The sequence below is a fragment of the Mus caroli genome, chromosome 5, assembly GCF_900094665.2.
Source record: "Mus caroli chromosome 5, CAROLI_EIJ_v1.1, whole genome shotgun sequence".
In the NCBI taxonomy this organism is placed as follows: Eukaryota; Metazoa; Chordata; class Mammalia; order Rodentia; family Muridae; genus Mus; species Mus caroli.
The window spans coordinates 85780138-85794926 of NC_034574.1; the positions used below are offsets into that span (position 1 = coordinate 85780138).

A 14789-nucleotide genomic window follows, 5' to 3' on the forward strand; every position below is an offset into this window, starting at 1 on the left:
ACTCACTTTGTAGACCAGGCTGGCCTCGAACTCAGAAATCCGCCTGCCTCTGCCTCCCGAGTGCTGGGATTAAAGGCGTGTGCCACCACGCCCGGCTGAATTTTTTTTTTTTAACCTTAGAATTAGTTTTCTTGCTTTTCTCTTAAACAGCAGACTTTCAAATTATTTGCTATAATATTTATTTTGAAATTACAGACTAGTACCAATTGAGAACAATAGAAGAACTTTCAGACAATGGCATCCCTGGGGAAACATTTGTAATTGAGGGAGAAAATCTTCTGAGTTTGAAGGTGGAGAAAGACACACTAGCTACTAGGTGTTGAATTTGAACTCTGTAAGGTTGCTTTTCACAGAAACACACACACACACACCAAACCACACCATCCTCCACCACTCCTGGTGTGTGTTTTGAGAAAGAACAGAGAAATAATAATGTGGATGGGCCAGGAGGAATTGGAACTGACAGCAGTTGGCCCCAGGTACACGGGACATCCTGCAGACTGTGTGCTTTCCTAAGGAAAGCAGAGGAGACTTGAATATGTATCTACCGGAAAGGATTTAATTTATTGAAAAAATGACAGCCCTGGAACCAGGGCCCTCAGTAAATGGAGGCTTGTTTTCCTTAAGCTACGAGAAATCTTGATAGAGGTCAGCTGTTGGGCGCAACAACAGCTTAATCAAGTCAAGAATTCCACTTAGATCTTTCATTTGCCATTCTTATTTGTGGTCCTCTGTCCTCATGGTTGTAGGGTGGATGCTGCACCTTGGCCGGCCATTACATCTTCATTCCAGGCAGAGTGGGAGGTTTTTGCGTTCTCATCAGACTTTTGCTTCTTTCTCAGTGGCCAGAACTGTCCTGTATAGCTATCCTGTAGATAGCAAAAGGAAATGAATGACGATGACTAGTTTAGACCGGTTAGGGGTTCTCTCATGAATTCTGAATAGGGTCTTAGCCTGCTAGAAGTCAAGGATTCTTTGGTACTGTTTGGGTGGGAAAAAGTGGTTCTTTCTATGAATGAAGTAGAGTTACTGTTGGATAAACAACAGAGAAAGCCTGCAGCAAATGTGTTTGAAAATGTGTGCATTTAAAAAAAAAAAAATGATTGCACAACCTTCCTGGATGTTAGTGATAAAGTCTATGCATGTATTCATGAAAATGCTAGTGGCTCTCAAAGAGGTCTAATCCCCTTCTACTGATTCACTGGAACCCTCTGGTGTCTTTGGGATACAGGCATAATACTCTATGCCAGTTGAATGTAGTATAGTGTCTGCTACAGAGAAAGTGTTTTTTAAAATCTTGATAAAGATATGGCTGCTGCTCTTCACTAGCCTGGGAGACTATGCTAATTGCTTACATGCTTCTAACTTGCCTTGCTTCCACAACAAAGCATCTGACAGAAGCAACTTACAGGAGCAAGGATTTATTTCAGTGCACAGTTTTTGGGAATACAATCTATCCAGGCAAGGGAGGCATAGAGGCTAGGGAGACCCCCCTCTGTGGTGGCACGGGCTTGCAGCATGGCCTGTACCTATCTCAACTGACCAGGAAGATGAGAACCAGAAACTGATATTAACATGAAGGCCTCTCTCTTCGAGCTAGGCTCTAGCCCCAAAGGTTCCTTAACATTTCAAAACAGCTGAGGACCAAGTATTCAAATACAGGAGCCTGTGGGGACAGTTCACATTCCAGCTGGGACAGGAGGAAGTTTGTCTGCAACTATAAACAATGGCAATGTTTATATTTCTCCCACGTGAGAGTCTGAACATAGCTGAATTGGAAGGTAGCTCTTTATGTTGCTAGATTCTGGTTCCTATCTCCATCCCAGAGTGATGGCCTCCTACTGGCCTACCAAGGTAACTTGTTACCATGTCTAATTTTCAGCTGTTAAGAAACAGGCAGGAAGGAAAGAGAGGGCAATATTCACTGGAGTACCATCTAGTTCAATCTGCTTTGTCCAGCCTGATAGCCAACAGCCACTCCCATTTCTGTTTCAATGAAAGGCATTAAAAAATGAAATCAGATTTAAAATTCTGACCCTCATTTGCACTAATGACATTTGAAGTGTCACATCACATCAAGGTTTCTGCACATCTTTCCCTATCTTGTGTGGCAAGGAAAGCCCGGCCCATCCACACCTGACCCTCACTCAGAGTTCTTTGATGTCCTGTGATGAGTTGCTTGGTCTCTCCTCTATACTCCTGTATCATGTATTTATTGCACTGAATCATGATATTTTATTTATGTTGATTGACTTGTTGGGGACAGGGAGTATTTCTTTCAGTTTTGACATGTCTAACCCAGAGCCTGTATATGGGTCTAACCTTCTAGAAGCCAAGGAAGGCTCTTTGCTTAATGTTTGAAAGTAAATGTTGACTAAATGAAAAGGCATGGTTATATCTAATTCTTCTTAAATTATCAGGACCCAGTACAGTGCCTGACATAGGTAGCATGTACTGAGTCAACTAGCAAAATCAGGCAGTGGGCACTTTCAGGAGGGAAGCAGAGTTCCCGTGAGATAGAGAAAAACTAGACAGATTTCTAGAGTTTAGATATATGTCCGTTTCTTATTACTGCTTGAGCAAATTTCCCCAAGTTTGGTGACTTAACACTATGAAAGCTCACCAATCGCTAGTTCTGTAGGTCAGAACCCTGAGATTCACTAGGCTAAAATCAAAGCATCTGTAGGGCCAGACTCCTTCTGGGGGGCTCCAGCAGAGTCTCTAACTCCTCTCTCTTCCAGTTCTGGAGGCTGGAAGTACTAGAGGTTCATGGGGGTGGTGGTGGTGGTGGAGGAGAGTGGGCAGGGGAAAGGAGGCAGGGGGCAGCAGTCCCCCTTTTTCTTCAAAGCCAACCACAGCAGCTTAAGTCTCATTTATCACTCCACCCTTGGACTCCGGCTCCCTTCTGCTTGGGACTGGAACTCAGCATCTTGCCCGGCAAGCGCCTCCCTGATCCCTGATCCCTTTGTCAGCTTTTAAAGACCCTATCGATTTCATTGGGTCCACTGAGGTAATGTTCCTGTTTTAAAACCAGCTGATTAATAGCTTTAATTCCATTTGCTTCTTCCTTTGCCATATAGCCTAACACAATCACAAGATCCAGGGATGACAAAGCAGATGCCTTTGGGAAGAGAGGGAGCTATTTTATCTACACCAGGGAGTGTGGGCATTGGTGAAAGTTCATAGAGTGAAGGCCAAAGCAGAAAAGAGTCTAGGGCACTAGTTCTCAACCTTCCCAGAACTGTGACCCTGTAATGCAGGTCCTCATGTTGTGATGACCGACCCCGAACTATAATGCTAATCCATTGCTACTTCATAGTTGTAATCATGCTTCTGTTGTGAGTATCTGATATGCCACCCCTAAGAAAGGGTCATTTTGACCCCTAAAGGGGCTACAACCCACAGGTTGAGAACTGCTGGTCTAGAGTGAAACTTAGCAGCTGAGACTGGTTTCAGCTCTTCTTTCTGAGCCAATGAAAAAAGTGCATAATGGACTTTCGTACTGCTGAGCGGTACCCCTTGTTCCCAAAGGCAGGGCGCTTTCCTATTGCAGGGGAAGAGAAGAGACAGTGCATGCCGAGTCTTAGAAAGGCACGTACACATTATGCACACAGTTATAAGTAGCCAGGTTATAGATGGCAGCATAATGCGCAAAGTATCTCTTTTCTTTTTGGTACAAAACAAGACAGGAAAATGAATGGGGGAGGGGAAAAACTACAAAGGAGTGGCAATAAAAGATTATTTTTCTACTTGCTTTCTTTGGGATTTAATGCCCTTGAAAAGGAAAGGCGGGGTCAAGGAGTGAACCTCTGTAATCCGCGAGCTTCAAATAGAAAGGGTACCTTATTTAAAAAAATGGTGGTTGTAAGCAGATGCTCAGACAATTCAATTGTTCAGGAAGTTGGCAGCCTGATTTGATTATGAGCCATTTGCTCAGTGCGGGAGCTGGGGAAAGCAGTTCCACCTGCTGCAGGGGTGCACCTGCTCCAGGGGCTCAGAGCCGTACAGTGACTACAAGAACAGCAGACCGCCATTGCTGAGAGTTTGCTGTGCTCAAGGCTCTATCCCAAGACATCTACAGGTGATAACTCCACGAGGAAGGTCACTCTCGTGTGCCAGTGACCTCCGTGAGGAACGGGGGTGGGGGGGCATACTCTAAGAAACCCTTGGAAACAGCTCTCACCTTACAGGAATAAAAGACATGGTCTATTCTGGATGAAATATGAGTGGCTGTGGCCAGGGAACATACATTTAGATCTCCCCACATAGAGCTGCAATGTGGATGTGTGGCTTGGTCCTGGAAACCTCACTGCAGGGACAAGGGAATGACAATGACAGACACACACGTACACAAAAGCTGAGATTGGGTGGGCTGTGCTCTCTCTGATGGAGCCTCAGCCTGCTGATAATGCACAGCACAGTGGGAAGGGGTTAGCTAGTTTGGTTAGCAGGATCCTGTCTTGGAGCAGTCTCAAGTTTCAGTCATCCACGAGGAGAGACACAAGGTTGCTAGTTTTTGCACACATTGTAAACATTGCATTTCGGGAGGGATTTGCCATTACTGTAATTTTCTACTGTAATATAAATATCTAATAATGCAGGATGTCTGATGTGCGACCCCTGTGAAAGGGTTATCTAACTCCCAAGGGGGTTATGACCCACAGGTTGAGAACTACTGTCCTAATGTCATCATTGTCCTTATAGTTCTGCCTCTGTAGAGAATCGTCTCGAACGCTCTGGTCAGTCTGCCATTTGAAAGTGGAACCAGTTGCTTTACACGTTGCTGTGTGAGTCGGTGGGTGAGTCCTCGGGTTAGGAACCAAGGCCTTGTGGGTGGGAACAGAGTCATCCAGGTGACCGTGTGACAATTATTATCATGTCTGGATGTTCTCTCTCTAGAATCAGCAGATTTCGACTTTCCAACTTTCTTGGTACCCCTGGGTTTTGTCACACAAGCTTTAGCCATAAATCTACTTCAGCGGTAAAACAGCAGCAATCAGCTACTGGTTATTTAATTTGACATCTTTTTAAAGCATTTCCTTTTAATTCTGGGCTGGCTAGATTGGCTCCCTTAAGGTCATTATTTTTTGTCTCCTTCCAAGAGTTAAGTTATATCAGCTTGCTATTCTCCCCCCACCCTTAATTTGAAATAGGGTCTCATGTAGCCCAGCCTGGCTTTGAATTTGTTTTGGTGCCAAGGCTGTCCTTGAGCTCCTAGTCCTTCTGCCTTTATCTCCCAAGTGCTGGTATTACACTTAGCTATCCTCCTGCCTTAGCCTCCTAGGTGCTGGATTTATTTACCTATGTCACCATGCTTATTTTGATATTTTCAAATGCCCAGGCTTTCTCAATTTCACTCTTTGGCTTTCTGTTTTTTCTCTTTGACACCTACTCCCTGTCCTTCATACACCCCCCCTCCCCGCTGCTCTTGAATAGATGTGTGTCCCCTCCTTCAGTCCCTTCCTCTCTTGCTTTTGCTCTGCCTCGATCTTGCTGCTTGTCTTCTAATAAAAATAGTCCTTTGCTGTTAGCCTCCTGTGGATGAACTGGGATCTCCTTAAGGTCCATAGATTTTACTTGTGCTTGCAAATCCTGCTTTTTCTGGCAAAATACCTCTCACTCTACACACAGAGAGCAAATTCTCAGTTTAAGTCGCTTATAGGATCTCAGCGCCGTAAAGACTCTCAGGAGTCATGTGACCCGACTTCCGTATTATACTGAGGGGGAAAAAAAAAAACGTGGAAGCACAAAGAGTGCGTGTATTTGCCAAGGTGCCTTCCATTTTAGCCGACAGAGTGTGTATTTGTGTGTATCTGTGTGTGTGTGTGTGTGTGCGCGCGCGCGCATGCGTGTGTAAAACCCAGCTTGTGCTTTCTGCTGAGGCCATTTTTGCTCTTGTATGAACCCTTTTGTATCCTCCTTTTAGACTGTGACGTCTAGAAGGTAAGGATCTTTCACATCTCTCCTTTTGTCTCTCCCTCTACTCCTGTCTTTCTTTCCCGCTATCCGTAGTGCTGAAATTATGAATAGCAATTATGAAAATGTACTAACAAGTAGAGAGGAAAGGATTAATATCCAAGCAGACCATAAAGTCGATCTGAATGGGATGGCGCACATCAGTGATTATAGTGCTTGGGCTGCAGAGGCAGGGGGATTAGGAGTTACAGGCCAGCTTAGGCTGCGCAGCAAATTCGAGGCCTACCTGGGGTACACACTATCTCAAAAATTTTTTTTTCTTAGAAGGATATCTAGGATATCTATAAACATAATATTAGAAAATACGGCTTGAAGGCCAGGAACATCGCTCAGTTGGTGGAGTGTTTGCCTAGGATACAGGAAGCCCTGGGCTCAAATCAAATACTGTAAAAACTCAGCATGATGGTGCACACCTGCAATCCTAACACTCAGGGAGCAGAGACAGAAAGACCAGGAGTTTGAAGTCTTCCTTTGGCTGCATAGTGAGTTTGAGGCCAACCTGACTTATAAGAAACAACAGCTCTAAAAGTCAAAAATTATAAATAAAAGAATGAATTCCTCCCTGAGGAAAAAAAAAGCAACCTGGTTAACTTTTATACACACACACACACACACACACACACATACACATATATACATATATATATATATATAATATTATATATAATTAATAACTATATATTTGTATATTTTAAATGAGTAATATAATATATACTATATATGTATATGATTAAAAGTTATATATTATATATACACATTCATATGTATAATATGTTATATATATTTATTATATTTTATATATAATACACTAGGCATATATATCTTTTACTCAGATATGTATTTACAGTGTTCTGCAAATGTCTCCGATTGAATTAAATTAGTCAAAATGGGGACACACATGCTTTTATTTAATTTTTAACGGGTCTCCCAAGCTTTGGGTACAGTGTGACATGTTGTGAGAAGCAAGCTAAGGTTGTCATCCATCTCCTGTTGTTGGATGGAGAAAGGTTTTATTCAACAAACACCATGCTGATCTTAGATGCCAAGTGGATCTGAGCATCAGTGGGGACTCTGCTTTCTTTTAAAGCTAATACATCCCCCAAAGCGTTCCCTCCTACATAGAGAACACAATTTAATTGAAGAAATATTCGTCTCATTTTAGTGAGCCCACAGTGCAATTGGAGACACATAATGAAAGATTTTCTGTCAATCTTTGAAAAAAAAAAACCTCAAAGACATTCTGGATTGGAGCTAACCCACAGACAGTCTTCCATGTCCCTGCCTTTGATGTGGTTTCAAACAGTGAGCATCTTATCCAGAGGGCTGCAGAGTTGTTGTTCTCTGTCCATCCCGGGAGTCCATCCATCTCCCGCGCTCTGACCTCCCAGGCACTCCTCAGTACAGTAAAATGATGGAGAACGTCTCAGATAAATCAAGCGCCATCCCCCACCCCCCTCTTCCAGTGACTTTTCCCACAGAAACAAAGTTGGTGTATCTGACCGGCAGAATGCAAGCAATATTTCTCTCCTGCCTTCCCAGGATGCTTTGCTAACTTGGCAGACTGGCACATGGACACTCTGTCCTGGGCCTCGGAGCCTCAACTTGCACTTATGTCAACTGCATTTTTCATTCCTCCTCCCCGCGCCCCCGTTTGCTGTGGCCCTTTCCCTTTTGAACTAAATTTTTTTCTTTGAGATTTTATCTAAATCTTTATTTTTAAGACGTGCTCTTCAGTATGTTTGTAATTCCTGTTATTTTTGTTGTTTTGAATAAGGCTGTCAAGAGTAGCAAAGTACACATCCCAGATGGTGGATGGCTTTGAGTGATAATAGAGTAAAAGCACTGATCATGTGACCCTGCTCAAGGGGCTTAGCTTTCCCCAAACTCAGTTTTCTTGTCTCTAAAGCTGGAGCATCCTTACTGAAAGTGGTCCTGCTAAGCATCCAGTGGATTAAGCTATTCGATAGTGGGATGGTGAAGCATTGCTCCAGATGTTAGGAGTAGACAGATGAAAGGATGGTCGGAGTTCAACTGTAGAAGGCCACTCCTGTAACTCATGTAACAAAGATGGTACCTGACTGGCCTTCCAGATCATGGCCAGAGTGGCTACTTCAAAATGAAACACTGAACAAATAAATACCCTGACCTATGGCAATGGATATGTTTGTACAGGATGATTCCATGATACAGTAAGCACTATTAAGAACAAAAACAGTACAGTGCATTCTTGAGTGATGGTGTCTGGGAGGGAGAGGAAGAGCAGGGATTACACTCAATCAATCAAATGAGAGGGTCATGGGAGTGTTATATTTGAGCTAAGACCCAGCAGATAAGAAGAGGAGAATCAGACATGTGAGATTTGCAAGTTGGAGGCATGAAGGTCTTGTCCCATTACATAAGCAAACAGCAAGGCAGGGGCTGGGGGAGATGACTTAGTAAATAAGAGGACTTATTTTGCCACCATAAGAACCTGAGTTCAAACCCCAAGCACCCAAATACAACACTGAGCATGGTTGCACAGACTTATAACTCCAGCACTGTAAAGGATCTTGAGGACCTGACAGCCACCAGCCTAGCTCCAGCATCAGTGAGATGGCCTATCTGAAGAAAATCAGGAGAGGACAGGATGAGCAGGAGAACCAAAGCCCTTCTTTGGCCTCCATAACTGTATGTGCATGTGAACATGTATACCGCCCCCAGTATATACAGCATATAAATTAATTAATTAAAAATAAACTTTAACACCCCCCGACACACACCTTCTGCATCAAGCAATGCTTGGAGGTTGCTAAGCCAGAGAGAAAGCAGCTTGGGATAGAAGTGGAGGGGGCTGGAGTGATGGCTCAGTGGCGAACACTGCACACTGCTCTTTCAGAGTACCTGAGTTCTGTTCTCAGCAGCCATGCCAGACAGTTTACAAGGGATCTGTCGCCCTCTCCTGGCCTCTACAAGTACTTGCATACACATGGTGCACATAAGCTCATGCAGGCACACAGATATACATATAAATGAATAAACAAACAAACAAACAAACAAATTGCCCCCCAAAAGACAGCAACAAAACTAACCAATCAACCGATCAAGCTAGGTGATTGAAGTAGAACTAACTGGGCCAACTCTTTGGTACTTTAGGTATTAAATGCTGTTCGGATCCACACATTTGCTTACTGTAGAACCAATTGTCTATCTTCTTTCTCTTGTGTGGGATTGGAGTTGGGGCCTCATCCATGCTAGGTAAACTGCACTACCACTGAGCTATACTCTCAGCCCTCTCTCTTCCCATTGAAACGTTAAAACTTTTAACGTATAAATATGTATGAGTATAACATAAGCTTTCCTCGTCCTGTATGTGTGTGTGTGTGTGTGTGTGTGTGTGTGTTCTCTGAGAAGTTGGAAGTCTTCGGACTTGTCTCATGGAGACTGGGAAGTGAGCTGCTGGAATCCAGACCCAGCATCTGGGTGGTATCCAGAAATGAATACACATGTTGGTATTGAGATAAATAATTGTAAAATTGGACAGTGAATAACCCTTTGGGGACGGTCAGGGGAAACAGCACGGCCCTTTCTCTTATGCCTGTGTGTGCTGTTTGCTTTTCATATTTTTTGCTTTTGAGTGTTTACTAATGAGCAGCTGGCCTAAAAGAAGGCAGCCATCAAGCTAAGAATAAGACAGCAGGGGAAGGTTAAAAGAATTAGCCATATTCTTCAGGGCTGCATTCAGGGTTGTGTGGTGGTGCTCTTGGCTGGGAGTCTACAATTCAACGAGCTGTTGGCACTCTCTCAAAAGGACTTCTGTCACACTTTCTCCTACACATGGGAGTCAGTGGATGTGACCTTTTAGAAGAACAGTCCGTTTAGACTCTTCCAGTGGGGGACGGGCTATGTGGCTCCGCCCTGATCCCAGGTACTAAATGTTATTGCTGTCTGGCTTCTTAAACAGAGGAGTCAGAACAGGAAAGGGAGAAATATATACTGATTTCCATGTGTGGGTCAGACACCGTCTTAGGATGTCATTGTATCAGAATGAGACTTGTTTTTGTATACGAGGAAAGAGTTTTCTCCTAGATCCTGGTGGAACAAAAAAAGCTAAGTCATTTCATTCTCTCACTACTACATTATTTACTGAGTATGTGAAAATGTGGTGGCCTGGGAACTGTTTTTCAGTGAATGTTGTTCACAGCTCTCCCCCTTCATCTTCACCTACTGAAGTTCCCTCTCTATCGCTACTCTGCCCACATTCCCTTACTCGTCACTTCGGACTGCCAGTGGTCACCATTGCAACTCTTTGCTTAAAGGCTTTATTTTGTCTCTCCCCTTTGCCACCAGAGTGAATGTCACCAGGAACAAGCTTTCCACCCATGGCAGACTGGCGTTGCTGTAGTTCACCTCAGATGGCATAACTCTGACCTAACGTTGTGCTAACTCCCAGAGTGCCCCTTGCAGAACGAAGCAACGGTTATCCATCGTTAGAGCTGGCTTGATGTTGTGCCTGTTAAACACTCTTCCTTTCCATACCTGGCGCACTTCCCTGTTAATATTACTTACTACCCATACATGGCTTGCATTTGGAGTCTAGTCTCAGGGTCTGCTTGTTACAGGATAGTTAACCTGTTTCCTAGTTAGAGTGTGGCTCAGCCTTTAGCACACACCTTTAATCCCTCTGGCTGGAACGTGCCCATACTAGTCACTCTTAATCCCAATCAATGAAGGCAAAGGCAGTTTGTAGAAGGAAATGCCTATCTTTGAAAGTGATGTCTAATTGAGTGGCAGGGAAAGTGATGAATCAGAGAAAGATTTGACAGAATAGGATCTGCCCAGCTCTCATGAGAAGAGAGAGGGAAGGGAAGCTACTTAAGGAAAACAGTACAGGAAGACAGTTAAGGAAGACAAGTAAGTCAGTACAGGAAGAAGAGGGTACTGTACAGGATACAGTAGAGTTTATGGAGGGCAGGACAATAGAGTTGAGAGGGAGTGGGCTTTGAGACCCTCACCACATGGGAGGCAGTTTTACTGGGTGAATTTTTTTTTAAGATTATTTATTTATTTATTATATGTACGTACACTGTAGCTGTCTTCAGACAGCACCAGAAGAGGGCATCAGGTCTCATTATGGGTGGTTGTGAGCCACCATGTGGTTGCTGGGATTTGAACTTCGGACCTTCAGAAGAGCAGCCATCTCACCAGCCCCTTACTGGGAGAATTTTACAGAGACAGATTGAAGAGAGAACAAGCTAGACACCGGCAAAGATGGAATAAGCAAGAGAATGAGAAGGAGCCAGAAGATTAAGAACAATTGCTAGAGTCAGTCTGAGGCCAGGAAGAGCAATTCAGAGCTGAGAGAGAAGCCAGATTGAATAAGTCAGCTGGGAGAAGAGTTTGAACCAGAGCAGCTGATTTGAACCAGCCAGCTGGAGTTCAGAAAGAACAAGAACGTGTGAACACAGGTGAACTTATTCAGCAGTCGTCTCAGCTGAACACATTCTATTCTAGATTAGGTTGTGTAGAGGCTAGAAGCTTTTAAGACAAGGCCTAGGCTAGCAGACTAAGGCAGTTAGCCTCCCAGACAACAATTTCAACCAGAGAATACAAGTTACCTTTGCCTCTGCTTCCAAGAAAACCCAAATACAACCATCGTTAGGAGAAAGCTTACTAAGGGGAAGGGAAGGATAGGACCTAAAGTCTGGTGGGGATTTTGTTTCTAAGCCCAGGGTCTGTCCCCATAGCTGTGAGATTCAAGCAGAAGATTCACAATGAGCTGGAGAGCTGGCTCAATTGTCAAGAGCAAGTACTGCTCCCACAGAGGGCTTGAGTATGGTTTCCCAACAGTGGGTATGAGTCAACCACTATGCCTTCTATACCCAGGTCACTATTTCATTGTTGTTGCATACAGTGAAGACTGACAAGCAGTTGCTGTACAGGACAGCCGTTAGTCTGCTTTAAGCCTCAACCTAAACTAGAATGGGCCAAATAATGAGTAGATCCCTTGCCACAAAACTCATTACTAAGTATTTGAAGCAAGCAGTTGAAGAGAACCTAACTGTGATTCTAGTCTTTTCTAAATTCATATTTAAATGAAATCATGTCACTTAAAGTACTTCTGCAGCAGTCTGGCCTCTCATGATAGAGACGTAACGGTCAGGGAGGAGGGTAGAGACTGGGTGTGGGGCTTGAGTATGCTTGGCCCAGGGAGTAGCACTATTAGAAAGTGTGGCCTTGTTGAGGAAGTGTGTCATTGTGGGGCTGGTCAATGAGACCCTCCTCCTAGCCATGTGGGAGCTAAGTCTTCTGTTTGCCTTCGGAATAAGATGTAGAACTCTTAGCTCCTCCAGCACCATGTCTGCCTGGATGCTGCCATGCTCCCACCTTGATGATAATGGACTGAACCTTTGAAACTGTAAGCCCCAATTAAATATTGTCCTCATAAGAGCTGCCTTGGTGGGCTGGAGAGATGGCTCAGTGGTTAAGAGCACTGAGCTGCTCTTCCGGAGGTCCTGAGTTCAATTCCCAGCAACCACATGGTGGTTCACAATCATGGGATCTGATGCCTTCTCACACCATACAAAAGGTAGTAGGGAGCTGTTAAGGAAAAGGAAGGAGAGGGTAAGGGGGTGAATATGGCCAAATACATGACATACTTCAATGAGAATGTCCTGGTGAGGCCCTTCACTTTGTACAATGATATACACTAATAAATAGAAATTTGGGGGCTGGAGCGGTGGCTCAGCAGTTAAGAGAACACACTGCTCTTTCAGAGGATCTGAGTTCAGTTCCCAGCACCCACATCCAGCAGATCACACCTTCCTGCCACACGCACATGGACATACATACATGCCGATACTCACATGTATGGAGTACATTAAAAAGTAATGCAATCCGTACAATGTAAAACCCTTGACCTATATGCAAAGATACATCCATAGAAGGACTTAAATGCCTATGGCCTCACGATTTCATGCTAACCAATAAATGTAAAAAGATCCAAATGGCCATCGGCTGTATAAACAAAATGTAATATAGAACGTAATGGAATACAACTTGTCAGGAAAAAGGAACTGGATATGGTGAGATGTATATGTTACAAGATGGACGGACCTTAAAGACCTGATGCTTGCTGAAAGAAGCCAGCACAAAAGAGCATGCAACCCAGAAAAGGCAAATCCAAGGACACACAGTAGTAGATCAATGGTGGCCTAAGATGGGGGAGAGGGAGCTGTCTTCCCTCCCTCCCTCCTTCCTTCCTTCTTCCCTCCCTCACTCCCTCCTTCCTTCCTTCTTCCCTCCCTCACTCCTTCCTTCCTTCCTTCTTCCTTCCTTCCTTCCTTTCTTTCTTTTTTAATACTGGGTGTTGAACCCAGGGCTACCCTCCCAGCTAGCACTAATAGCAAACTTGCTGATGATGCTGTGTCTGTGAAGAAGTTAGAACCAAAAGAATCTGGTCCTTAAGCCTTGTGTGCATGACTCAGCATCTCTGAAGGCAACTGGGCAACGCTTTCCTCACTGAATTTTTTGGGGGAGGGGTCTTCATATACGGGTCCAACCCGATCCCTATTTAGTGAATGAGGCCTGACAGAAAGCTGAATAAAAAGCTCCCCGCTCCCCACCGGAGCGCTGTCACAGCGCCTCAACCTAGGCTCCGGGGGAACTTTGGCAAGCGGAAGAATCCTTTGTCTTCAGACTGAGACAAGAGGGGGAAAAATCCCAAGTATTCAGCTGTGTAGCATCACTCAAGCATGGTTTAATGGGGAAGGTCTAATGAGGAATGTAGTCTTTGAAAACGCTCGCGTTGAAAACCTCCCAGTGCATTCTCACTGTACGGCGCTACATGATTATAATGAACAGGATTCAAACAGCAGCTACAGATTAGGTTACCATCCCACCCAGTTTAGCCAGTCACAGATGCTGCGTTTTCTTTACTGGCAGTGTGTTCAAGGAGACTTTGGTCTGTTACTACAATTCCATGCATTAGAGAAAACACCCCCATTCTTCACGGATTCTATAGAGGTTACAGGAATAAGAATAAAAGGCAGTTTTAAACTACCAAGTGAATCACTGCCGGGCACCCCCCCTCCCCGCCCCCACCTTCTCTCTGGCTGTTGACCTCTGAATACATTCCTGCTCCAGAGCTTAACCCAACTTTCCCAGGAGCCGGTCTAAAGCGGGTTTTAAATTTGCACGGATTTCCAGCAGGTACCATTTCTGTATCCCCATATGATTTCTTCTCCAGTTACTTCAAAAGCGTTCATCTCCTATACTGTGTCTCATGGCTGGCAAACGTACTTATAGTTTTAAAAAAGGAAGGAAGGGGTGGGGAACTGGGGAGATACGAGCATGAGGACCAGAGTTCGGACCTCCCGGACCTGTGTAGAGCCAGATGCAGTTGATGCATGCGCCCAATCACCGCATTCCTACAGCAAGATGGGGAGTGGAGGAGGAGGAGGCAGCATCCCCTGACGCTTGCAAATCTGCTAACCTGGCATTTACAGAGGCAGACGACAGAGACCCTGTGTGAAACAAAGGAGGAGGGACATCCAAGGTTGCCCTCTGACCTCTACATACGCAATGTGGTACCCATGAGCATAGACTTTCATACATATGTACACATCATACACACACACACACACAGAGAGAGAGAGAGAGAGAGAGAGAGAGGACTCAGATTTTATCTTTGCTGGTCCCAGAATTATCTAAACCTATTTATGCCTTCATTCATTAAAATGAAAGTTGAGGGCTGGTGAGATGGCTCAGTGGGTAAGAGCACCCGACTGCTCTTCCGAAGGTCCAGAGTTCAAATCCCAGCAACCACATGGTGGCTC

General features: G+C 44.4%; 1 protein-coding gene across 2 annotated transcripts in view; it reads left to right on the forward strand.

Annotated features, from left to right (window-relative positions):
* Shroom3 (shroom family member 3) overlaps nucleotides 1-14789 on the forward strand; it is a 286870-nt gene that overhangs the window by 1594 nt on the left and 270487 nt on the right. The window contains exon 1 of one of the 2 annotated variants that reach the window (XM_029477239.1): nucleotides 4778-4795. The exons of the other annotated variant lie outside the window; for it this stretch is intronic. The gene's annotated coding sequence lies outside the window, so the exon portion shown is untranslated. Of the gene's footprint in view, nucleotides 1-4777; nucleotides 4796-14789 lie in introns of those variants that run through there. 2 annotated transcript variants of the gene reach the window in all.